Raw genomic sequence first — 27,147 nt, forward strand, 5'->3', positions numbered from 1 at the left:
TTGCTTCCTGGTGCAGAATGCCGGCTTGTTACTTTCAGTTTCACTCTGCACTGCAGCCAGGAGGAGACACGCGCTGCAGCCAGCATCAAGGAGACACACACAGGATCGGATATGGGGGGATGTCTTATTCACGGGTGAGTGTCTTCTTTTAATTATTTTTTCAAAAATCGGGGTTGGCTTTTTTATTGGGGATGACTTAAAATGGGGGAAACAGGGTATCATGAACAAAATAGGAAACCATTGTGGGTCTATTTGGGGAATCAGAAACCTATAAAGACATCCACTGAGAATGTGCTGTGGGTTACTTCTTGTAGGAGAGGTAGAATTAATAATTCCTATACTTAAACACACATTGCAGGTTTGGGATCAGAAAAAGAAAAGAAGTGGATGGATATCCCCTCATCTTTAGCTACATTACCAGGAAGCCTGTTGTTCTTGCCAGATCTTGAAAGTCCAGAAGGATTTAAATTGTGGAAAGACAAAGGTCTCTATAGAATCCATCATTTTCTGGGGGGAGCAGATATCATTCTATTTGAGATATGCAAGAAAAATGTGGAATCTCAAGGGGTGAAATATTTAGGTATTTGCAAATAAGGCATTTCCTCCAAGTTAGGGAGAATGGTTACAACAGGCATTTGAGTATGTTTGAACAAAATTGTATATTAGTTGTATAGGCTAAAAGTATGATATCAATGCTATATGATAAGGTGGTTACTGCAAGAATATTAGCTACACCCACATATGTTAAACGATAGGAGGAAGACCTGGGGTTTAATATAGATCAAGAAGATTGGAAACAAATCTTGGATACAGTGGCGCATCGTAGCATCAATACCTCAGCATTGGAGGCTAATTACACTTATACTATTACTTATGATGCGTTGGTATATGGTGCCTGTGCGTCTACCAAAAATCTCATCTATATATACCAAAACCTGCTTTAGAGGATGCAAAAAAGATGGTACTTTGTATCATATATGGTGGATGTGCCCCAAGATTAAAAAGTTTTGGACTCAAATATATCAATTGGCGTATACAATAGTGGGTAAGTCATTTCCAATACGCCCAGAAGAAGCATTATTAAATGTTCAACCGACAAGCAGTACTAAGAAGCAGTTTAAATTGCTGACACATCTATTTTTGTCAGCTAAAATGGTATTGGCTAAATGCCCAATGTGGAACATGTAAAAAAGAAAATAATGTGGTTTATGGTGAATGAAAAGATGAAGGCAATTTTGAATGATACGGTACCTTTGGATCCATGGATTAAGTAATATATTATATGGGATGGAATAGAGAATTTTTAAAATTTTTAAATAGAGAAGTTGTAAACATGAGGTAGAAGCTTTAGGAATTTGTGATAATTAGGATAATAGTGAAATATTTTTTTTTTTTTTTTTGCAGATCATATATGAAAGGAGGTTAGAATAGGGGCTAGGAGAAGGTACAATAGGGCTCTGTTGGCTGGAGAATAGAAAAGAATCCAGCACAAAGATGTTCTATAGCAGTTAGAAAGCCATGTTGATAATAGAAAATTTGGAACACAGAAGGGTTTATTTTTTGTTAAATACTGGGGTACGTTGGAATGAGGTAAAAAAACAAGGATGGTATATTGAGGGCAATTTTTCACCTCCTTAACACTATAAAGTGTCATTACCCCCCTAGCGTTCTAATTCTATCAGTTTTTTTATGCAAAAAGTGATCCTATTTTTTTTTGCATAGAAAGTTTTGTTTGTATTGTGGGCCTGTAAATCTTAGGATTAACTCCCGGGTATATTAATTATATTTATTTACTATAATATATTCATAAATTATATTATAACACATAATTATAAAACATAATTATAATGAATAATAAAATAATAGACCACAACAATGTAATTTATAAAAAAAAATATTTTATCAAAATTTTCTTACTGAAATTTTTCAAACTAGGATGCAATATTATTGATAAATAATAATATAACCTAAATGCAGTAGAAAAAAAAATATTTACATTTTTAGTAGACATCCTGGGTTTGGTAGATTTTAAAGCAGGGTGCTTCACAAAGCCCAAGTCAGGACAGTAGAACCTGGTTTCCTTGCGTTTCTTCCTTCCTCTGTCATCGGTCTTTGAGCAGCAAACCACGCACATCCTTGTAGGTGCTGCCTTTTTCTGGGTTGGTGGGATGTATTCAACGAAGTGACGACCGGTCAGGCTGCCTTTTTCTGGGTTGGTGGGATGTATTCAACGAAGTGACGACCGGTCAGGCGTTCTGGGTTGACAATGGTGGAAGCACGACGTCCAGGTCTATTCATAGCCACTGATGGTGTTTGGTGGTTCTTGGTTCGGAAACTTACAAATTGAAGTCTGAATGATTCACAGGATTCTGACTATTTTTTTTGTACAGAATGTAGGCATTCCATAGGCACTGCTCAACAAGATGCCTGAAAATCTTTTTGTAATACTTCCTTTGCTGTTTTCTCATCGCTGGGTAGAATGTCATGGCTTGGTCAGCTCTGTCGACACTTCCCATGGTGTTGTTGTAGTCAATCACCGCCTGTGGCTTCATCACTTCTTTCCCACGTTTTGTGTGTACCAGAACGGTGGAGGCATCATGGGCAGTACTCATCAGTCACACATCTTTCTTGTCACGCCATCCCAGGGCATCATCTTTCCTTTCTGCCAGGCAACAATTTCTGTCTTCAGCTTCCCTTTTGCAAACAGTGATGGCAGGTTGCGCCGGTTAGCCCTAACGGTTCCGTACGCATCTGTTCTGTGTTGCAGAAGGAACTCATAAAGCTCAGGAGAGGTGTAGAAATTATCAGTTGTGAAACAATAGCCCTGACCTAGCAATGGCTCAATGAGGGATAGCACTGAAGATGTTGCCAATCCATACTGGCTGTATCTGGGGTTGAACTGTGTCCCTTTTCCAGTGTACAGTACCGTATTCCAAATGTAGGTAGATGAGGATTTGCACAGCATATAGGTCTTCATGCCAAATCGTGCCCTCTTTGACGCAATGTACTGCACCCAGCTGAGCCTCCCTTGTAAGCCATTAGACTTTCGTCAATGCTGATATCTCTTTCTGGCACATAGGTTTGCTGGAAATTTTGTAGAATCATCTGAGACACTTCCCAAATTTTCTTCAGTTTTGATGGGTAGTCTCATCAAATTCTTCATTGTTTGTGAAGTGCAGGTAATTTATGATGAGAGAAAATCGGTATTCTGGCATGACTGTGCCAAAGAATGGAGTGGCAATCATTTTATTCTTGGACCAGTACCACTTCTGCATGAGTTTGAAAACAGCCAAATGTCATCCTTGGTCACAGATTCCCACTTTTTGTATCTTGCACACCCCAGGTGTGGAGCACCTAACTGTTGTCCAGCGTACCTGCATAAAACAAAAAAAAAAAGGTATTTTAGGATATGTTCTTTAATAGTGTGGTGAAGGTTGCAAGTAATATGTTAGCAAACACAGAGCAGCATACATGCTGGCATAAATTTTTTTTAAAAAGTTATCAAACACAGAGCAGCATACATGTTGGCATAAAAACATTAAAAAGTTATCAAACACGGAGCAGCATACATGTTTGCTTAAAAAAACAGAAGAAACAGAAACCAAAGCTAATAAAGAAGTCCCTGGCTTGAATGTATGCTGTTTTGCATACCCTACAGATTGATGAACAGTAACCTAAATCATGATCCACTTAGTCTCATTCTAATGCCAATGCTAAAAACACACTACTCTGCAAGATCCTACAAAAGACATCCAAACAGATCCTGTCTGTAGCAATTATGTTTAATTTCAGCCTTACCTTCTGTCTTGCACAGTTGTAGAGGCTTCTGTCTTGTAATAAAACTACTTTTATTTCTGATTAAACTTTTCTGATTTCTTTACTGTATTATTATCTATATAGGAATTTCTACTCCCCTTACAAAATTTCCACTCTAGAATGTGCCATGTACATTGAATTATGTAATAACTAGTGTTGGTCGAATAGGTCACTATTCAATTCGACCACTATTCGGTAGAATAAAGCATAATTATTCGGGTGATCGAAAATCGAATTTGAACTTTATTAAAGACAATGGGGGAAAAATTGGGGTTGTTATTCGGGTCGGTGGAGAGCTTCTACAGCCTAAACATATATTTAAAAAGACATGTCAAGACTCCCCCAGCTCTGCACAACACTGTACATGTAAAAAAAAAATAAGGAAGTCTTTTTTCTGTTGCTGGCAAGGTCATTTTATGGGGCGGCCAAAGGGAACATTCCAGATTTTACACAGTCTCTGAGTAGAGGCAGAGAGGGACATGAGGGGGTTCCTCTGGTCCAAAAATTAGCCACCAGGTTTCACCGCTCCGTTACAAGCCATACACAGGCTTCAGAGTACAGGCAGAGGTCTCTGAGGGGGGTCTTTAAGTCCAAAAATTAGCCAGCAACAAAGCTCTGTTATACGTTACAAGTGACAGGTGGCAGCAGCAGTAGGAGGAGGCGGTGGGCACTGAGACGGAGCGGGGACCACATTTGTAACTGGCATCCAGATTTGAGAACTAGGCAGGCGGCATCAGTTACAGCATGAGGAAGATGCGGTGGGCCCTGAGAAGGAGCAAGGACGGCATTAGAGGTTGAGGCCATCATCCATATGGACAGTGTAGAAGCTGTAGCTATTGGAGACATGAATGGATCAACAAGATTCCAATCCATAACTTCTATGTAGCGAAACCACATGAAACGAAACAGGCTTGGCGGAATCAGCAGGGAAAGAAGACCCCGTTGAGTCTGTCTAGTCTGGCATCTAGAGCTGGGTACTGGGCAGTGGGCAGGCAGCAGCAGTAATAGCATGAGCAGGAGGCGGCAGGCCCTGAGACAGAGCCCCTGATTCATCAAGCAGAATCGGATGATCGCTCCCGCATTCGTATTCGCGATCCGGAATCGTACACCGTAGCGCTATTCAGCAACTGAAAAAGCTCGCGGCCGGAGCCGCGCATCTCCGGCAGCTTTACACTGGCGAGCTTGCATTAAAAGTCACTGTTCCCCTAAAAAAATCATTCGTGAAAGCACATGAAAGGAAATGGGGCTTGGCGGAATCAGTGGGGAAAGAAAATCCTATTGAGCTTGAGTCTAGCCTGGCATCTAGAGCTGGGTATTGGACAGTGGGCAGGCTGAAGCAGTAAAAGCAAGAAGAGTAGGTGGTGGGCCCTGAGTAGTGTGGATGGCATTGTTAACTGGCATCTAGAGCTGGGTACTGGGTGGAGGAGGCGGTGGGCCCTGAGACGCAGCAAGGAGGGCATTACAACAGAAGGCCATCACCTTTACAGACAATGTAGAAGCAGTAGCTATTGGAGACATGAATGGATGGGCGAGCTAAAACACTAGCTAAAACACATGAAAGGGATTGGGCTTGGAGAAATCAGCGGGGAAAGAAGACCCTGTTGAGCTGGAGTCTAGTCTGGCATCTAGAGGTGGGTACTGGGAGGAGGAGGCGGTGGGTCCTGGGATGCAGCAAGGAGGGCATTATAACAGAAGGCCATCACCTATGTGGACTATGTAGAAGCAGTAGCTATTGGAGACATGAATGGATGAGCGAGATTCCAATTTGTCCCTACCTACTATATAACAAAACCACTTGAAAGGGATTGGGCTTGGAGGAATCAGCGGGGAAAGAAGACCCTGTTGAGCTGGAGTCTAGTCTGGCATCGAGAACTGGGTACTGGGAGGAGGAGGCGGTGGGCCCTGAGACGGAGCAAGGAGGGCATTAGGGCTCTGGAACAAAGTGTGGACGGCATTAGTATCTGGCATCTGGAGTTTGGTACTGGGCAGGTGGCAGCATCATTTACAGCAGGAGGAAGAGGCAGTGGGCTCTGAGATGGAGCGGGAACTGCATTGGGAACTGGCATCTACAGCTGGTTACTGGGCAGGTGGCACCGTCAGTAACAGCAGAAGAAGGAGGAGATGGACCCTGAGACGGATTGTGGATGGCATTAGTAACTGGCATCTAAAGTTTGGTACTGGGCAGCAGCAGTAACAGCATGAGGAGGAGGCATTTAGAACTGAGATGGAGTGTGGACGACATTAGTAATTGGCATCTAGAGTTTGGTACTAGGCTGGCAGCATCATTTACAGCAAGAGGAGGAGGCAGTGGGCTCTGAGACAGAGTATGGACAGCAATATTGTCTAACATCTAAAGTCAGGTACTGGGCAGGCGGCAGTATCATTTACAGCAGGAGGTGGAGGCAGTGGGCTCTGAGACGGAGTATGGACGGCATTATTGTCTGGCATCTAAAGTCAGGTACTGGGCAGGCGGCAGCATCATTTACAAGCAGGAGATATTGAATTCTAATCCCACTTCCTATCTATCTAAATAGCCATAAAAAATGTATTTCTCTCTAAAAAATAATGATATTTAATTATGAATCATAATTAAATATCTATTTTTGGGAGAGAAATGCCTACATCTTTATGTCTTTGATAGATAGCAAGCTGTATCCTGAATAAAATATCTGTATTTTTTTATAGAAAAAATTAAATTTTGCAGTTTAATTTTATAGATACCGTGTTTCCCCGATGATAAGGCATCCCCATTAAATGAGCCACCCCCCGATTTTTGCTCAAACAATTAAAATAAAGCACCCCTTGCAAATAAGACATCCTCCGATACCTGATACTGTGTGCCTCTGTGTGACTCCCTGATGCTGGCTGCAGTGCAGAGTGAAACTGAAAGTAACTTCAAAGGACAAGCAAGCTGCTGATTCCTGCCCTAACAGTCTGTTACCCGGCCGTAGAAGCCAAAAAAAAGTGAGTCAGTGATCAGAAGGAGACAATCAATGGCACATGAGTGATCAGAAAGGGGACAATCAATGGCACATGAGTGATCAGAAAGGGGACAATCAATGGCACATGAGTGATCAGAAATGGGACAATGAATGGCACAGAGTGATCAGAAGGGGACAATGAATGGCACATGAGTGATCAGAAGGGGACAATGAATGGCACAGAGTGATCAGAAGGGGACAATGAATGGCACATGTGTGATCAGAATGGTACAATGAATGGCACATGAGTGATTTTCAACAATAAATGTGTACTGTAGTCTTCTTCATAGAAAAATAAGACATTCCCTATATTCAAAAAATATAAGACAGTGCCTTATCATAGGGGAAACAGGGTAGCAAGTGATATCTGTATTTTTTTTGTTTTAAATAAAGAAACTTTTCTGTTTATTTTGATAGATAGCAAGTGGTATCAGAATTAATTATCTGTATTTTTTTTACCGAAATACAGAAAATTTTCTGTTTACTGTTTATTTTGATAGATAGGAAGTTATATCAGAATTAATTATCTGTATTTTTTGTTCAGAAATACAAAAATTTTTCTGTTTATTTTGATAGATAGGAAGTGGTATGAGAATTAATTATCTTTATGTTTTTTTACAGAAATAAAATGTTTTGTGTATTTTCATAGCAACTTGCTACCTATCAAAATAAACAAAAAAAAATCCGTATTTCTGTAAAAACAATCCAGATAATTAATTCAGGTACCACTTGCTACCTATCAAAATAAACAGAAAAATTTCAGAATTTCTGTAAAAAAAATACAGATAGTTAGTTACGATACCACTTGCTATATATGAAAAAAAAACAGAAAAATTTCTGTATTTCTGTAAAAAAAATCCAGAGAAATAATTCTGATACCACTTTCTACCTATGAAAATAAACAGAAACATTTCTGTATTTCTGTAAAAAAAATACAGAGAATTAATTCTGATACCACTTGCTACCTATCAAAATAAACAGAAAAAAATGTTGTATTTCTGTAAAAAAATACAGAGAATTTATTCTGATACCACTTGCTACCTATCAAAATAAACAAAAATTTCTGTATTTCTGTAAAAAAAAAATCCAGAGAATTAATTCTGATACTCCCCTGCTGCCACCAAAGTTACCCAGTGAGCTGTAAAGGAAATATATCTTCCCACTCCATGCTTGCTCGACCAACTGTCGGTTGTCAGGTGCACCTTACCAGAAACTGAGTGCTGCAGGGCCATGGACACATTGCTCTGCACGTGTTCATGCAAAGCAGGAACACATTTTTCTGCAAAGCACTGTGCTTAGGCATAACGTACTGTGGGTTTGCACAGAGGAATGCATAAAGGAATGCATTGGAGTCCACCAGCTGGTAAGGGAGGAGCTCTAACGCAATCAGCTGTGCAATTGCCGCATTGATCAGCTTTGTTTTGGGGTCATTAGGGCCATATTTCCACTTGCGCTCCAGCATCTGGGGGATGGAAGGTTGGATGCTGCTAATGCTAACCACAGAAACATTTGAGGATGGGGTAGAAGTTGTGGGGGATGGCAATGATGCCTGGTCCTGACTGCTAGCAACACCACAAACAGCAGCCGATTTGCGTTGGAGCTCCTGCTCACCGCTGGTGGAGCCTGAAAAAGGTAATGCTCGGCTACATGCCACACTCAAATTGCTGGCAGCAGCACGGGAAACTTTTGTGGCAGAAGGAGGAAAGGCAGCGGAGGAGGATCGAGCAGTTGGAGCTTGCTTCTTGGGCGGAGGTCGTCGCACAGAGCTCTGTGCTTTCACCAGGTGTTCCCGCCAGGTTACTGGGTGGTGGCTTTTTAAATGAGTGCTCATGCAACTTGTTGCAAGTTTGGGTTTTTGCCTCGTTTCAAGTGTTGAGCACACAGTTTACAGATGACCATAGTGTTGTTATCACTATGGACATTAAAAAATGCCCACACTGGCGAACATTGAACTGGGCTGAAAGGTGCTCTGGAGCTGGTGCCCGTGGTGGCGGTCCGCGGTTGTTGAGGCATAGCTGTGGTGACAGCTTCAAATGATTTACGTCGATGACTTGCCTCACTGGTGATTGAAGAATGCAAAGTGTGGGCAGCTTTTACCCTCTTCCTCCCTCTCCCTCTTTGAGGGCGCTCTGCAACCTCCTCCTCCTCTTATTCCTCCTCCTCCTCCTCTTCTTCCTGCCTATGATGATCTCCTTGTTCGCCCCATGTCAGATCAAGGACATCATCATCATCATTATCATCATCAGATGAGACAGTTTCCCTATATGTGCCAAAAGAAACCAGCAGCCTTTGGAATGCTTGTAGCTCCGCCTCTCCAACCCCTCGGTGGGACTCCTCTGCCGTACATACTGCCGTACACGTGACTTTCCAGCTGCTGATGAGGAACTAGGAGGAACAGGTGTATCATGGACTGTTTGGGACACTTGTAAGGCCTGTGTCTGGGACTGGGACTGGGATGAAGAGGGGGTACAATCACTAGACCCAGGCTGGGTCATGTACTCCACTAGGTCTTGTTCATGGTGTGGTAATAATGGACACCCACCACCAACAGCAGCGCTTTTTGTTCTTGGGTCTGCAGCTAAAAACAAACTCATACTGGTTTTCTTGCCACCCCTGCCAAAGTTGCCCTTTTCTCTTTGGCCAGACATTGTAAAATACTTTTTAGCTAATATGATATATATATATGAGCCTGGATTGGCTCTCCAGTAGAGAGCCTGGATTGGCTCTCCAGTAGAGAGCCTGGATTGGCTCTCCACTAGAACATGCCCATTCATTAAGAAGGAACGCGCCCATTCATTCCTTAGAACTAGTACTGTACTGTTCCTTCTGCCTCCCAGTTTTTGCACAATACCGAGATCTGACAGGCAGAAGGAACAGTACAATACTGGGTGTATAACACGACCCCCAACTGATTGGTTAGAGTGGTCTGCGAAATAATTGGCAGACCACTCTAACCAATCAGTTGGGGGTCGTCTTTTATGCCCATTCGCCTTATACGCCGGAAAATACGGTAGTACATTGTCTTGCCTGGTTATGTTATACAAGAAACACGGAAGTAAAAATATTATTGCAGGTTAACATAACATGTTCTGTTAGTTACACCTATTTCTGAGTCACAGAAATGGGGTATACTAAGACCGTATTTTCCGTATACAAGTCCCCGACGCGTTTCTCTCAGATTAGGCTTCCTCAGGGGGATGTGACTTTATACAATTTATGGTTCGTGTACAGGGAAGGAATATATATCAGTGACAGTTGGAAATCACAAATGACTATACATAGTAAATTGTTATGTACAATGATGGTTATATTGCAAATTGATGTTTAAATTTTCAGATATAGTAAGAAGAGATACAACTATGTCTGGTATGGGGTCCTACTTAATTCTCATATGTATAGGAAAATTATAAGATAGTATTAAAAAAAATGTACTTATATAGTACTATATAGTACTTATATAGTACTTATATATAAAATAGTACTGAAATATTGTAATAATAATATATAGCTTAGTTGATCTGTTTAGATTGCAGACGGAATAGTATGTAACATTCATAGAGTTGAAACATTAGAATCATGGTATAGGGGTTTATTTACTTATCACTGACAAGAGAGTCAAGATATAGGGATTGTTAAAAAGTAAGGATATTGATCTTATGTAAAATATAAATAGCTTACCCAGTGGGATTCATTTAAACTAACAAAATTGTTGAGTTCCAATTGATGAGAAATTAGGGTGAATAAGGGTATTCATCCTGTGGTCTTGTGCTTATAAAAGGTTGCAGGTTGTATATTGAATGTATAGAAGTTGAAGACCTATAGAGTAAAAGGGGAAGATGTTTATATTCAGTAAGTCATGTGGCAAGAAATCAGGAGAGGGCTATTTGTATAAAGTATATTAGTATGGTGTCTTATATCCTATACAATGTAAATCTACCATATACCGTATTTTTCGCCGTATAAGACGCTCCGGAATATAAGACGCACCCAATTTTAAAGGAGGAAAATCTAGAAAAAAAGATTCTGAAAGATTATTTCCCTTCTGATCACTCATGTGCCATTCATACCAGTATTCCCCTTCTGATCTGTGTGTTTGTGGATATTAGAGGAGATATATCTTGAATGTTAGAAAGTTACCTTGTACGGGGGACATGATTGAGTCCTATTCCTGGATCCTATTACTCACCTATATGGGGACCCATATAGTACCATTTAGAGTCATATAATAAACGGCAAGTACAGAGTTATTCAGAGGAGCTCATAAAAATGATTTGAAGCTCAAAGTATCATTTAGGCCTGGCGGTTTATGTGCTTGTAATTTGACAATCAATTTGGATTCTCTTTGGAGTAATTTCTTATCTATATCTCCACCACGAGGATTAGTGGGAATATGGTCGAGACCGAAGAATTGGATAGCTGAAACATCAAAATTGTGTTTGCTGCCAACGTGATGGCATATTGGCGTAATAATTTTACCCACTTCAATGGAATAAACGTGTTCATAGATACGTTTTTTAAATGAGCATTTTGTTTTGCCTATATAGAAAGCTCCACAACTACATGTTATCGGATAGATTACATTTGAAGTATTACAGTCTATATAGTAAGGTGGTCTATGGGGGGTGCCATTAGGTAATGTTATACTGTTAGAAACTTTAATCCAGTTGCATTGTTTGCAGTGGCCGCATTTGTATGTGCCGGGGATACTTTTGGTAGAGCTCAGAGGTAAAGAGTGATGGAAGTGGCTGGAAATCAGATGCTCCTTGAGTGATTTGGTTTTTCGATATGTAATTTGGGGTTTTCTGGTAATAAATTTCTATACATTTGGATCAGAGTAAAGAATATGCCAGTGTTGGTTCAGAGTGTTGTAAATAAACTCATGATTCTGATTGTACCATGTAATGACTCTAGGTGTAGATACTTTATTCTGTGGAATGTCAGATGTTTTAAAGAGGAGATTCTGTCTTTACCAAAGTAAAGCACTATTTTCACTTTGACAAAGAAAGCAAGCCAAGCAGCACAGAAAGGTTGTGATGCTAGCAAATCTCTGTCAGGAGTGGTAAATGTAGGCACGCCCTGGCCTTATATAGGCCAATGGCTGTCTGTGTGGCATGCAGTGACAGACAGCCAATCGGCTGCCTGCCACAACAAACATGGAGGGGGCCATCCCTGCTCTAATTGGAGGGACCTTTGCATCATGGGGGAGGTCCCTAGTTGTTTGAATGCATTGTGGGAGGGTCGAATTCGGGTATTCGAATCCAGCAAAATTGGGGTCGGGTCCACCCGAATTTGAACGGTCATATTCGGGTCGAACATTAGGACGACCCGAATTCGAACAACAACACCAGTAATATTATAGGCATTCAAAATTTAATGACTTGAAAATTGTCTTCAATATTTCACTGATGCTTATGTTTTTGGGGAGCTGAATTTAACAAATATAACATCCATTTTTTCCCATCACGTAGGGTTTTCTCACAAAACGCAAGAAAAACTTTTGGACCTTTGAGCCTTCAGTCTCACTAGCAGCCTACTAAAGCTCTCATCTCATATTAACCACATATGAGCATGATCCTTCCAGTGAGTTTGTGAGTGCATTTTTTTATTGAAGTTTTTACTAATGCACAAGGTTTTTACACTTTTTCTCCAAGTTTTCAATTCATTTGGGAGTTACTAACCCCACACAGAGCACTGTGTGTGTTGTTTGCAGATTAATCTTCTGATACGCTTTTGCCTTTTTGCATTTGTCATCTGGGCATCTGGTAACTCCCAATGATTCATGAAGTTGAAGAGGAAAAAAAATGTCAACAGTCAAACGATTAGATGGATACATAAGGTCAGTCATGCATATAAACATTATAGAGGTACTAACTCTCTGGAATTTGCCTTTTTCCTTTGTTTGGGTTTCAGGTGGAAGTCTGCTGATATTTAAATCCAGCAGTCCTAAAAGAATCTCCATATCTGAACTCTTTCATGTTTTGTCATTCGAGCTTCCTCTTTAGAGCAACTTGGGCTGCTGGATTTGTGGGCGCAAGTCTCTAATAAAAAGTTACAATTAGTATTGCTATGCCTAATTTTAAAATGCACCATGATAAAATTTTCAGTTCCTCTTTCATCCGTCAGGAAAATACAATTATACTATAGGCTTATCACTGAGACCACATGGCTGATGGTATGATCTAATGAACTAGTTCCCAGTAATCGTAGGTAAAGGCAAAGTTGTTCCAGTCATTGAGCAAGGGACTGCATAGCGCATAGTTCAGAGCCATGGGAGCCTGATAAATAAACTGCTCTTCATATAGTTGCCATCCTCCTGAGAAGGTTGGGTAGGTGCTCCAAACCTCTGGGTGCCACGAACATTACATGTAGAATGTATGCTGGATGACTGCCAGTTAATTGTTGGATGTAAAGATCCAGCAGATGCTTTTACTGTCCTGGATAAAACCATGACAGCCTTTAACATGGTTTTGTTGGTGGATAGCCGATGGTTCATTGGGCTCTGGTGGGATCCTGTAGCTTAAGCCATTGATTTGGGTTGGGCCGCAGTATTTGTTCCTGATCAACAAGCCACGGGAGCCTTTAAAATAGTACGGGAAGATTGACTGGGCACCACATTTGAATTATTGCCAGCAGATCGCATGGATGAGGCATTTGTGCCTATCTTGGGTTGAGCTATAGTTGCTGGCCCAGAGCCCTGAGCCACAAAGTGTTGGAAATGGTTCTGGTAATCTGGGTTTCCGAGGGTAAATGTGAATGACGTGGGTTGAGCTTTGGTGGATGGTGCAGAAGACTGGGCTTTTTAGTGCTAGCTTTATTTTCAGTGTCCTCATAGTCCATATGCTGTTTAAATCTGTAACAAGAAATACATATATTAGTTTTGGTGGTGTATTAGGGTGAGTAAAAACCTTATGTTTTGGTTTAATAGTAAAATTAATAGCATCCTTACTTGGAGTACATTTACATCTACTAAAAATATGGAATAAAATATTATCCTTGTGATGCTCTGGCTTCTTGTCATTTGTTTGCCAAAACTGACATTATCAGCATCAAAATAATTTCCAGTAGGGGCCTGCAAAGTAATGTAGACAACACAAAAAGGTCACACAAAAAGACAATACTAACAAGGAGCCAGAGGACTTAATTCACAAACCTGTGATGGGGTAAAGCTACATATATTGTTTTAAAAAATAATATTTGCATATTGGAGGCCTCTAGATAAAAATATCCATTGCTTTTTATGACAACATTATTTTAAAAAGTTGTGCCACAGGTCCAACACACACACACCTTTAGGATTTTTTCTTACATTGATAAATTGGCATCAGGCACTCTGTCATAGTTAAAAATTAACATTTTACTGAAAATAATTTATTTATTTCAGACACTTTCTATTCCTTTGCCTGATCATTCCTTCCCTACCATTCAGAGGCACATCCTAAGATTCATCTGGGGCAGGTCCTAGGACCAGTAACGCATTGCTGCTTACACCTAATTCTTTGGAGGGTTTAGGATTACCCAGTTTTCGCAATACCATCTAGTGCAAGGGTCAGCAAACTTTTTTGGCTACTAGGCCATTTTAGGAGGTCAAGAAGACACACTAGGCCGGACTCAATGCATACATAGGAAAGGGAATATCCCCTTACCCTTGGCGGCAAAGTGTTAACGCCAGCTGCGGTAAATAGGGAAGGAAGGCAAACAAGGAGGCTCAAGAGCCGCATGTTGCCCTGGAGCCGCAGGTTGCCCACCCCTGCCAGCCAGGATTAGGCCGGATCGACCAGGGGGGCATTAGGCCGGAACGGACTACTGGATAGGCCATATCTGGCCTAAAGGCTGGAGTTTGGCTACCCCTGATCTAGTGGCTCAACTGGCCCAATTATCACAGACCACTTTCTGAGTGCACCACCCTGGCCTCCTCTAAACGCCCCCTGTTTTATTTCCAGTCTTCTCTTATGCCTTGTTTATACGGGATAGGAGACACAGTAACACCTCTCTATGTGCTCCCCATTAGCCTATGACTTTGCTATGGGGTAATCCATATTTTTTTTTAATATTGACTTCAATTTATCAGGTACAAACAACTGCTGAGTTAAAATATAGACATATCCATACTCAATATATCATATTAATAATATATACCATAGAATTGTGAAAAGTGTACAATTAAAATAGAACTATAAGATAAAATAGAAAGAGACAAAAAATAAAGGAAGTAGTCCTAACAATACCAAATAGTACTGTATCATACATTTGGCCTGATTCATCAATGTAATGTGCGTACGCACGCTCCGGTCAGCAACCTCTATTAGCGCGAGTTGGGCCTGAGTTCTAGTGAACTCGCCTGCCGGTTTCCTGCAAAGATCTCGAATACGCCAGTTAAGGCGATTAATTTTCAGCTGTGCGATTCAGAAGGAGATGTTAACTTCAATGATGAGGTGATAGCAATTGATTAGCACACACCTGCGCCCTGTTCTGTGTGCATCTCCAGTCTATTTTACAGGTCAGTTTGAATCTTTAATGCTTGATGTTTTTTTTTTCAATATGGTCCAAAAAGCCCTCTTTGCCTATTTCTTCTTGTAATTTCTCCTTTCTATGTATATGTACACACATCTAAATGCATACATACATGTTTTGCTTTATGTGCACTCATGTCTATACATACATGAGTGTATATGAATCAAAACATGCAATATACACAAAAAAAATACAAACTTACCTTAATGAGGACTGTGCAAAAGTGCATTTTTCAACTGATAAAACAGTTCAGGCACACGTAGCGGGTCCGCCGTGGCGCACAACTATGAGCTACACGCTTTTGAAATTTGGCGCACAACTATGCGCATCAAACAACAGAGTTTTACTAGAAGACAATTGTGCTGTTTTTAGCCTTACAAATAGTTCAGAGAGGAAAAGCTTACAAACAATCACAAATGTCTTTTTAAACTGTGTGTCCTGGGAGATTGGAAAGGAGATCACATAACAACAAAACAACAAAAAAAACAAACGACAACATTTTTAGAAACAACTTTATTCAAAAGAAACATTTGCTAAAAGGTTACAATAAAATTAAAAAAAAAAACACATCAAAAACAGAAACAACAAAAAAAAAAAAAAAATTATTATATTACCTATAGTAATTACAACTATATTTGTATATTTTATTATAATATATAAATTGTTGAAGTATATAATATATATATATATATATATATATATATATATATAGAAAGAGAGAGAGAGTCACCAAGGCAGGATTGGAGGTGGAAAGGAAATAAAATATATTTACCCAAGATTCCTCTCTTATGTGAAGTAATTAGCCCAAGATTTCTCTACTATGTGAAGTAGCAGGTGGAAGACTCTCACCTGTGAGATAATTAATGAAGAAGCACTGAGGGTGGGGATATAACAAAGAGCCAGGAGCTCAGTCAGTAGCTCTGTTTGGAGAGACACAGACAGGTGGACTGTGTGAGTGAGCTCTGGAGACACAGACAGGTGGACTGAGTGAGTGAGCTCTGCTTTAGGAGACACAGACAGCGGCTCTGTGTGAGGGAGCTCTGTGGAGAGACACAGACAGGCGTTCTGTATGAGGGAGCTCTGCTTGGAGAGACAGACAGTCGGTCTGTGTGAAGGAGCTCTGCTGAGAGACTCAGAAAGTCTGTCTGGGTGAGTGAGCTCAAGTCGGTCAGTGTGAGTGAGCTCAAAAGTGAGTAGAAGGTTGCTGAAAGCTTGGTTTTGAGCTGACAGGGAGAAGCCCTCCAGCTGATAGACAGAGACGTCTGATGTATAGTAAATGCTGGACAGGCAAGGTTTTCTTTTGCTGTTTTATTATTTTATCTGCAACCTTCAATAAACCTGGCTGCAAGTCAGCTTAAGGCTGATACCTCAGTGTGTGATCTGAGTTGGATGAACCAGAAAAGTGTCCTTTGACCCCAGCTATGGCGATCCTGAGCGTAACCCCTCACAATATATATATATATATATTTTTTTTTAACACATTTTTAAGGGCTCACTAGAATACAAGCCTGGTTACATGCACTTCAGCTTCTGACAGGCGAAGTGCATGTAATATCACTCCGCCTGTGACAGGAGCCGGTGAGTACTGTTTTAATTTATGTTTGCTTTTATTTTTTTTTATTTTTTTTTTATTTTTCTACTAGGTCTTATTTTTGGGGTAGGTCTTATATTAGGGCAGGTTGGGGGGAAAAGTGCTAGGTCTTATTTTCGGGGTAGGTCTTACTTTCGGGGAAACACGGTATATTTATTATTAATATTTTTGCCTGGATTAATATTCCCCAAAGCCCATGTGCTTTATTTGGCAAACTGGACCCCTTGTCCTCAAATACACTGATAAAATTGTTCAATGCATCCCTCTAGTGACTAAAATAACTATAGCTACACAAGGAGAACTTCTTCTCTTCCCATTAAATTAAGCAAAGGGGGAGGGTGGTGGTTAGTGGTCCTCGCATAGTTTCTCACTGAGCTGCCTCCTATAATGTATATATAAAAAAAAAGGAATGAAAGAACAAGGTTCTGGCTCCAAAATTGTATTGGTACGCATCATTAATTATGTATTGATATACAGAAGTTTTCATACATAATTATCCAACAGATTACATATGAACATATATCAAGTCTAGTTAAAGTAGGCACTGGACTGAAGTATATACATTCTAGACATAAGTTTCTATCTATGTATAATTAATAACCATATGAGTCATACCAGAAACTGGGTATAATACAAACCACTAGAATAATGGTTTGTATTATCCTTATCTACATGACAAATAAGCCTTAGGATGTAAAGAATATATATATACCATATATTACCATAAATAACATACACAATGAATTCTGTATAGAAATGCATGCTATATATTCTAAGCCTTATTCATATACATGACAACCTAACCACGATGAATACTCTTGTGTGATTATGACTAATAATTATCACTTTGTAACAATGTTATAACATATACTTTTTGTTGTTGTTCCTATATATCTTTTGCACCCATGCACAGATTGTACAGTCTTTAAAGATTACTCTCCCCTGAGGAAGCACTTTGTGGTGAAACGCATCGGGACCATTTATGACATATGGTTCATTGGGTTATTAATTATACATAGACAGAAATTTATGTCTAGAATGTATATACTTCAGTCCAGTGCCTACTTTAACTAGACTGGATATATGTTCATATGTAATCTGTTGGATAATTATGTATGAAAACTACTGTGTATCAATACATGTACATGTATCAATTTCTTTCTTTCATTCATTTTTCTTCCCATTGGATTGGTAAATCTAAGTTGAACTGGATTCAAACAGGTCTTCTCCCAGTTGATTATATTTTTCCCATAAACATTAAGTGTGTTGGATGAATAGATCCTTTGGGAAGCTTTGCTTGGCAGTGAATCCAAGATATATAAATGGGTATCCAGGACATGAATATAAAGTGCTTGATTTGTAAAAGCTTTTTTCTTTAGTTGAGCAAAAGCAGGACTTTGAAGAGAATCCGTCACTTTGTACACTTTTCAGTCCAAAGTTTATCTCCTTTAAGAGCTTGTGTGGCTTCCTGCTGTTCTGTTGCTTCATTGGAGTCCTCATTACCTACTTGGGTATGGTGGAGTGACTGCTTACCAAGATGCAGTGTGTATGCACCATGTTTGGACAGCCATTTACCATGCCTGAACATCATCATATTTGGAGGGAAAAGAAGTTTACCCTGTATAAGTGAGGAAACAAAGATTACAAATAGTGTATAAATATTGTCTTTCCCTATTGACTGTTTCAATTTTAGAATAACCGCCCCTCAAAGTGAGATATGTACATAAAGTAAAGCAACAGAGAAAGAAGGGTTTTTTTTTGGCTAGAAAATATTATAATATAATTATGTATTCAAAAAGGCAGTCTTCATACATATTTACATTGTTTCAAATGATTACATCCATAGCTTATTAGAAAATTATGGGAATCGGATGTTACCTCTATACATAAAATAGGCCTTTAAAAAGTATTTTTGACTGTGTCAACTTTGAGTTCCCAAACCCGATGTGTTTCGCCTTGCTTGGCTTCCTCAGGGGTATTGATAACACTAGGGAATGCATTTTTTGTTGAGTTAGATCTTACATTTGTTTTTTTTACTAATTTTTAGGTGGTGAATTCAGAAATGACCCCAGATTTGGCTATCACATCCAGTTTTTACAATATAGGGTACCCTCCATTTTTGTCAAAAAACATACAAATTTTGCATACAATGAAAAAATAATGAAATAATAACTTGAATGTACTGTTTATTTCAATTTCTTTTGTTCATACAAAGGATTTATTGTTACTCTATGACATTTTTTTTACAGTAAAACATTTGAAAATTAATCGGGTAAGCGGTTAAGGCAAAAATTTACGCTTTTCCTGAGGTGTTCAGTGATAGGACAATCCCGCCGGCTGCTCCAAAAATAGTTAGCCAACATATGTACATCCCATCTACCCTGATACAGTCCTTCCATGACCTTCAAATCTTGGTGGAATCGTTCACCTTGCTCATCACTGACTGCACCCAGGTTTTCCGGGAAGTTAGAAAGATGGCTATGCAGAAAATGCACCTTGATGCTCATATTGCAACCAAGCATTTTGTAGCTCACCTTGATGCTCATATTGCAACCAAGCATTTTGTAGCTCTCCAAGAGTTTCTGGACAATTTCTGTGTAATTATTTGCTTGTGTGTTTCCAAGAAAGTCCTTGACAATGGCTCTGAATGATAACCAAGCATTCTTTTCAACTTCTGACATTGTCCTGATGAAATGTTTATCTTTGATGAGCTGCCGAATCTGTGGACCATCAAACACACCAGCCTTTATTTTTTCAAATGACAGGCTAGGAAATGCCAAAATGAGGTACTTGAAACAGTCTTCTTTAGTTGGCAAAGCTTTAACAAACTGCTTCATCAGACCCAGTTTCATGTGCAGAGGCGGGAATATAATATTATTTCTATCAACAAGTGGCTCATGTAGAATGTTTAGATCACCTGATTTTAGGGCAGATCTTGGAGGCCAATTACTTTCCACCCAATGCCTCTCACAAGCTCTGCTGTTCCACATGCACAGATAACAGGGATACTTGGTGTATCCGCATTGCTTACAAAGGAGGAAGCATACCATTTTCAGGTCAACACAGATGACCCAATATGTTGGTGATATTGCAACAACTAAATGACTCTTTTTATGTCTGCATATTTTTCACAAAAAGAAACTAATTGGCCAATTGGGACTGACCCAAATATATAGCCATTGTGAAGGAGGACACACTTTAAGCTCTGCTTTAAGCTATCAATGAATAGTCGCCATTCAGTTGAGGTATAGATTGTAATTCCCAATTCCGTCATTAAACCAGGGATGTTATGGCAATACACAAATTCATCAGTTCTAAAGTACTGCAGAAATGCAATTTCTCTGGTTTGAAAGTACGATACCTTTGTTCCTTTTTCAAGTAGGTTTTTCTCACGCAGTCTTGATGCTAGGAGTTCTGAAGCATTCTTCGATAGTCCCAAATCACGTGCCAAATCACTCAACTCATGCTTATCAAATCCCTTACGAACAGAGTCCTCTTCAAATTCAAACTCTTCATCATTGTTGTCACCTAGTTCGTCACCATATTTATGTTCTTCAAGAGAGGGAAGTGTAACGAAAACTGGCACTGGGATTTCATCTTAATGAGCCACTTGGCGCATAGCCGATGGTAGACTAGGATACTCTGTTACATTTATTTTTCTTGTTATATCCTTAAGTTTTCACTATACAAAAGTAACAGTCACTGAAATGATCTCCTGGCTCTCGCCAAACCATAGGTATACCAAATGGCATCTTATCACGTGTTCCCTTTGTCCACATCCGTAAACCCTCAACACACTGTATGCACACCTTTTGAGGGGCTCAAGACTTATCTTGATCACCAAGTTTAACTTTGAAATATGCCAAATAGGCTTGCTCTACAAATGTGCTGATGTTCGCCCATATAACTGGGAATGGTGAAACTGCCACAGATATAACAAAATGATTCAGGGTTGTTTAGGCACTTACGCCAGACATGATCTGAAAGAAAGGAAGTACGTGTGTAAGTAGAAAAATAAATTTTGCTTATTTACTACGTAGAGCAGCGCACAACTTTTGACCACAAAGTGTAAATGAATAGCCTATACAAATCCACGCTACAGTAATCGCATTAATATAAGCGGTAGAGAAAAAATCTGACATGATAGAAGAAAACTAACTGCACTTTCAGAATCAGCATACATTATTTAGTGTAAGTAAGCTTAAAAAATCAAAGTCAACAAAAAATTGGTTCAACATTTTTCCCCAGTGTAATTGATAATCACTCATCTCCAGGAACCTTTGGTACAGATCTACTTTAGCAATACTTTATACCAGGCAAAATTTATCTTGAAAGCGCTACTTAATTACTATCTATACCCAGTCAGTCTACTACACTTAAACCGTACAGTATACCCCTTAGGAAGCCAATTTAGGCGAAATGCGTCAGGTTTTTTCTGACTGAAAGCGATTATTAACAACTATGGTTTTTTAAAGATCATCATTGGAAATGTTTGGGGTAATCTTCAATTTGAATGATTACAATGTAACAGATTTACCCTGTCTGTGTATACAAAAACGCTGGTGCCTGGTAACACTTTCTGGTATATTTATAAATCAATTTTGACAGTTCTGTCATAGTGAGTGTGGGGTGTGCAGGACGAGCATCAGTTTGCTTTGTGTGGCAGCATTCTTGCGAAACAGGTTTTGCGTGCTTTCATTTATATAGTGTCCCCTTGTGTGGAGGGGGTGAGGCACCTGCGAACGCTTCTACTACGGGCAAACTATGGGTTTGAGGTTCCAAACCTGTAACATTTCAAGGTGTACGTTTCTGCAACCTTTAGTACACATGACACCACCATGGGGCCTCTTTATATACAGCAAATTTTTCTAATTTTTAAAAGTGGCGATCAGCTGAAAAGTTGGACATCTTCATTTTTCTAATACAGGTCTTGTACCATTATTTTTAAATTAGGGTATTGTTAGTTGTTTGTCACATTTATAAAGTAATGGTCAGACCTCATCACCACCATTTGTGCTCCAACCCAAAGGAATAGCATTTGTTAAAAATATCCTGCTACTCATCTTTGCAGCAAATCCCACTTTGCAAAGTATGTGGCTGCGACAAAAGTCAAGGGGCCAACATAATTTGCTGCTATGACTAAGGTTTGCAAGGGGCAAGCATTTACTCCTTTCATGTGATGGAGATTCTGACTGGATACCATTACAGTACCTCTATTCTCCATATTTAGAAGGATCTAGACTCGGAAATCAGACTTAGATACATCAATCAGAACCAGTCAGGTGTCCCTGAAGTGCACATGTGCCGACTTAGAATTACCTAGTTTGTTTCTGCTCCTTCACTGTCCAATCAGCAGGCTGTGGCAAGGAATAACACCACTGTGTGCCATAAAGTAGAACTTGCGCAACAATCAACATCTGCCTATTTTTTCCTCTCTTGGTTTGCAACCAAAATGCAAATATAATACTTGAAGGTATAAAAGTTATTAAACTTATATTAAACTAAGCTTTAATTAAACTTCCAATAATGATGATTACACATAGACATCATTTATTGTATAATTTATTGCTGTGTTTTTCATATGGAGGGGGCACCGTGAACATTGAGACTATATTTTTGGTGGAAGGTCTGCTTGATACCCGATCCTGCGTGTGTCTCTGGCTGCATGCAGCGTGTCTCTTCTCTCCTCTGCCAGCATCGTGTCTTCTCCTGTCTGTAAAGCAGAGCGAAAGAAGCCGACACAGCGCTACCTGCTGTTCCCTGTCCTAACTGCCGTACAATAGAAAAAAAGCACAGAGTGATCAGAAGGGGAATTTGAATGACACAGAGTGATCAGAAGGGAATTTTGAATGACACAGGGTGATCAGAAAGGGAATTTGAAAGGCACAGAGTGATCAGAATGAATGGCACATGAGTGATCAGAAGGGGAATACCGGTATGAATGGCACATGAGTGATCAGAAGGGGATTAATCTTTCAGAATCTTTTTTTTCTAGATTTTCCTCCTTTAAAATTGGGTGCGTCTTATATTCCGGAGAGTTTTATACAGCGGAAAATACGGTATATCCTTTTTTCCCCAATCAGCAGGTTGAAGATGAATAAAGACCTACTTAAAATTATGAAAAATCACAAAAAGTGTTTTTCTATTGTAGAAATTGTTTTTATTTATATGTGCAGTGTATATTTATTATTCTAGATAAGTGTACTAATTCAGAGTAGTCAGAAGCCTAGCACAGTCCTTTCCCCCCCTTCTATGTAATAGTCCTCTCCTCCTATACACTTCTCTGTGCTAACCCACCCACTTCTCCCCTCCCTTTACCTTTTATAAATGGCCTGAGAACAAAATATTTTTCCCCAAGCTGTGCTGCTGCATTGAAAATGCAGAACCTGTCTGTGCTCACTTGCAGACTGCTCTGACTCTAAACTTGGCTGGGGTTCAGCTTTGACTGATTTATTTTTCAGGGTTTGTCATTTTTCCATGGGCTTGTGTTATTTGTATACTTTTGCCACATACAGACCCTTGTTGCAGCATAGATATTTCACAAGTGGCTTTACAGCTAATAACTACGGGAAGAAATGTGGCACAGAACAGAAGTCATTCATTGAGAACAACAATTGAGCAATCTAATGAGAAATTAGAAGATTTGTGTGATGCAAAATACCACAAAACAATTTTATTACACTTAAATGGCCATCCTAAATACAGACTTTACTGATTTTTTAAGATTTTCCCTCTGCTAGTGTAATATGACGCATATGCACTGCAATGCATTATGTTAGTATATTAGGGACTATGCTGCAGTACATGTGTTAATGGGCAATAATGCATTTGTTTTGCAATATAGCATAAAGTTTAATATAGTATTTATTAGTGAGTCATGATTACATCATAAAACTCCTGATTATATGTGTTTGATCACCACAAGATGCTACTTATCGGAGCTTACTCTACTAAATAGACAGTGTTTTTCTTTTTATTGTTTTGCCCTTTTATACTTGCCCTACTAGCATTCTTTTCTGTTCTGTTCTTACCTTCATAGTTTTTCCTAATATGTGGAGCATGTGGTTCCCTCCATTTTTACCAGACATTTAACAGACTTTCTTTTTGTTTTCTCTAATCCAACAGAGCGCTGGGGTGATAAAAGAAAGCTAAGTATAAGCAACTGGGGGGAAGACAATAAATTGAACCCGTTGCACTTTGGCTAAGTACAGGTTGAGGTTAATGGTAACTAATAGGTACAACCAATGTCTATCTGACTCATACTGGCATGTTTGGTCTTCTATAGGGTCTGCAGGTATGGCTCATAGCGAAACTTCCATGGCTCCACCAACGGTGTCTATTTTACTCACCGGAGTTGTGACAAGACATCACAGACTAGTACAGGGGAACTTTGCTTTATTTCCACACATTTAGCAGAGGGTGAAAAGATTTTTTTCAAAATATAAATCCGTTTAATAATCATTTTCTGGTAGTGACCAGAAAAACAGGACACAAAGAAAAAATAAAATACTTTGTTTATTGCAGAATATGACACAATGAATACTAGTGAAAATGTTGTAATTGTTGCAAGTGCAGCCACAACCACAGATCATATGACGTGTAAATCATGAGGTATATACTATTAAGAGGCCAAATTATACACACACAGTAATATTTGAAACAGTCATAAAGTGGATGTAGTGGGTACAAAAAGCCAGCAGGATATAAAAAAACACATTGCCCCTGATTCATCAAGCAAAATCGGATTATCGGTCGCGCATTCGTATTAGCGTTCCGGAATCGTGCGCGATCGCGCTATTCAACAACTGAAAAAGCTCGCGCACGGAGCCGCCGCGCGTACGTTCGCGCTTCCAGCGAGCGCGGATTTCATTGATGAATCAGGGGCATTGTCTTAAAATGTACCACTCTATACAAAATAAACATTGTTCATAAGATAGCATTCTGAACTATGTATGTGTGGAACCACAAAATTTACACAGGTTTGTCTGAGAATAATTAGTAAATAAAGTGTATGTAAAGCCCCATTTTTTTTGTGTACGTAGAGAGAGAGTGATGAGGGGTTACAACAACTTGAATGTGGGTTTAGGGCTGGTGGTTATGGATTATGGCATTGGGGTTTCACAGCTGGAGTGAGGACATATTATGGCATAGGGGTCATATGTCTGGAATGCAGACCTGGGAGTTATGGAATATGACAGAGGGTCTTATGGCTGGAATGTGAACCTAGAGGGTATGGATTATGGCATAAGGGATTTATGGCTTGAATGTGGATCTGGTGGTTATGGACTTTACCATGGGATCCTTTGGCTGGAATGTGGACTTGGGGGGCAATGAATTATGACATGGGGGTCTTGTGGCTGGAATGTGGACCTGGGGGTTATGGATTATGGCATGAGGGATTCATGGCTGGAATGTGGACCCTGGAGTTATGGACTATGGCATGGGGGTTCTATGACTGGAATGTGGACCTGGGAGTTATGGAAATATGGCATAGTTTCCAATAGCTGGTACATGGACCTGGGGGTTATGGATTATGACATGGGGGTCTTATGGCTATAATGTGAACCTGGGGGTTATAGATTAATGCATGCATGATTGTCTAATGGCTGCAGTGTGGACCTGGAGGTTATGGATTATGGCATGAAAATCTAATGGCTGGAATGAAGACCTGGAGGATAAGGAATATGACATTGGGGGCCTTATGGCTGGAATGTAAACCTGGGGGTTATGGATTATGGCATGGGGGTCTTATGTCAGAAATGTGGACGTAGAAATTACGGATTTTTGTCCACTTACATGGGCATGACAAAAAAAAAGGATTTGCAAAGACATTAATACCATTACTATTTAACCACACCTACAGTGTATCCATGACCATTTTGTGGTAAGCACACCCATATTCATAGTACTTGCCCATATGTTGCTGTAGCAGCAGCAGCAGCACATAGTTAGACCTGTTTCTCAACTTCCTCCTAGGAACTGCACTTTGTTGAGACACCACTGCCCTAAGTATGCCGCATGGGCATGCTGAAGCAGAAATACCATCAGTACATAAAGACAGGTAACTAGCAGTCTATAGCAAGCACAGCACTTCTGTTTTACTGGTAAGTGGTGAATCTTTGTTATAGAACTTCAGTTGATCTAATCTTTGTAATGGTCTGCAATGTGCTGGTTATACTTCCTCCAAATACTGTCTGTGTCGCCGCTGGGAAGATTTACTATCACTGTCCTGACTACAGTAGTCTTCATTAGGAGGTGAATGTTAGGTGATCAGAAATGGCGGATCACTAATTGATGTCTGGGGACACCAGCACTGATGCAAGGTTTTCATCCAAGACAATCCATTATCTGTATGCTCCTTAAGCGTTGAACACTTCTTCATCTTGCAGAGATTCTCTGCTCATCACTAGGACAAAAACTGAAGGGAAATCTTGTTACTGGTACAAAAAAAATTTGGCTATGCGTACACTTTAAATGTTTTCTTTTTTATTAAGAACCAAGCACCTAAATCGGCAAAACCAGTCTATTGTAATCCCTTGTCAAGACTAGGGGAGGGAAAGTAAATCTACTGCTATTGTCAGTTTAACACTGTGAGCATGCCTACAGAAGAAGCCAAGGATCTGCATTGTAGTTTACTATAGTACGTTACAAAAACACTGGAAGGTTTGTCCCTAAAAGCATAAGAATACGTATACACTGGAGTAGAATTATGGGTCTATTATACATGTAGATTCTGCTTCCTTCTGAGTAGTGCTACACAGTTAGTGGTTTGCAGTATTTCATACGTTTACCAGGTGGCTCAGATTGGTTGAAAACAATTTCTATAATCCCAGATTTTTTTCAGCATTTGTTGCCAGATATCCTGATAGACATAAAGGGAGAATACAGTCAAGAAAACATGGAACAGCAATTGTGGAAAAATAGGGCCAAATAGAATTTATTTTATAAAAAATAAAAAGTGCTCATTAAAACTACAAAAGTGTTTCCCTTTAAGCTATCATTATCACATGATATTGTTCCATGCTTTTACTTTCTTTTGCTATGAACTGATCTAAATAATTACCAGCAGTTTGGTCTTGATTAATGACAGCCTTGAAGTGGGATTATGGAAATCAGAGTGGGGGAGATAAAGGTATTGCCCCTGATTCATCAAGCAGAATCGGATTATCGCTCGCGCATTCGTATTAGCGATCCAGAATCGTACGCGGTCGCGCTATTCAGCAACGGAAAAAGCTCGCGCACGGAGCC

At 39.7% G+C, this 27,147-nt stretch overlaps 1 protein-coding gene and 2 long non-coding RNA genes across 6 annotated transcripts in view; 1 reads left to right on the forward strand and 2 right to left on the reverse strand.

Moving 5' to 3' along the window:
• Nucleotides 1–2,974: 2,974 nt before the first annotated feature.
• Nucleotides 2,975–27,147, reverse strand: part of FUT7 (fucosyltransferase 7) — a 34,178-nt gene continuing 10,005 nt past the window's right edge. For 2 of the 4 annotated variants that reach the window (XR_011923551.1, XR_011923547.1), the window contains exons 3-5: nucleotides 12,476–13,647; nucleotides 10,476–10,613; nucleotides 2,975–3,374 (exon numbers count right to left, since the gene is read on the reverse strand). The gene's annotated coding sequence lies outside the window, so the exon portion shown is untranslated. Of the gene's footprint in view, nucleotides 3,375–10,475; nucleotides 10,614–10,920; nucleotides 13,648–26,411; nucleotides 26,762–27,147 lie in introns of those variants that run through there. The other 2 variants (XR_011923549.1, XR_011923550.1) reach the window with 2 other exon arrangements.
• Nucleotides 19,061–22,461, reverse strand: LOC140343479 (uncharacterized). Its single transcript, XR_011923344.1, has 2 exons — nucleotides 19,434–22,461; nucleotides 19,061–19,394 (listed from the first exon to the last, which is right to left on the reverse strand). It is a non-coding gene; the product is annotated as an uncharacterized lncRNA (long non-coding RNA).
• The window catches only part of LOC140344333 (uncharacterized), a 28,366-nt gene continuing 27,063 nt past the window's right edge, over nucleotides 25,845–27,147 (forward strand). The window contains exon 1 of the long non-coding RNA XR_011923552.1: nucleotides 25,845–26,003. This is a non-coding gene — a long non-coding RNA (uncharacterized lncRNA). The remainder of the gene's footprint in view (nucleotides 26,004–27,147) is intronic.

This window comes from Pyxicephalus adspersus, chromosome Z (genome assembly GCF_032062135.1).
Source record: "Pyxicephalus adspersus chromosome Z, UCB_Pads_2.0, whole genome shotgun sequence".
NCBI lineage: Eukaryota > Metazoa > Chordata > Amphibia > Anura > Pyxicephalidae > Pyxicephalus > Pyxicephalus adspersus.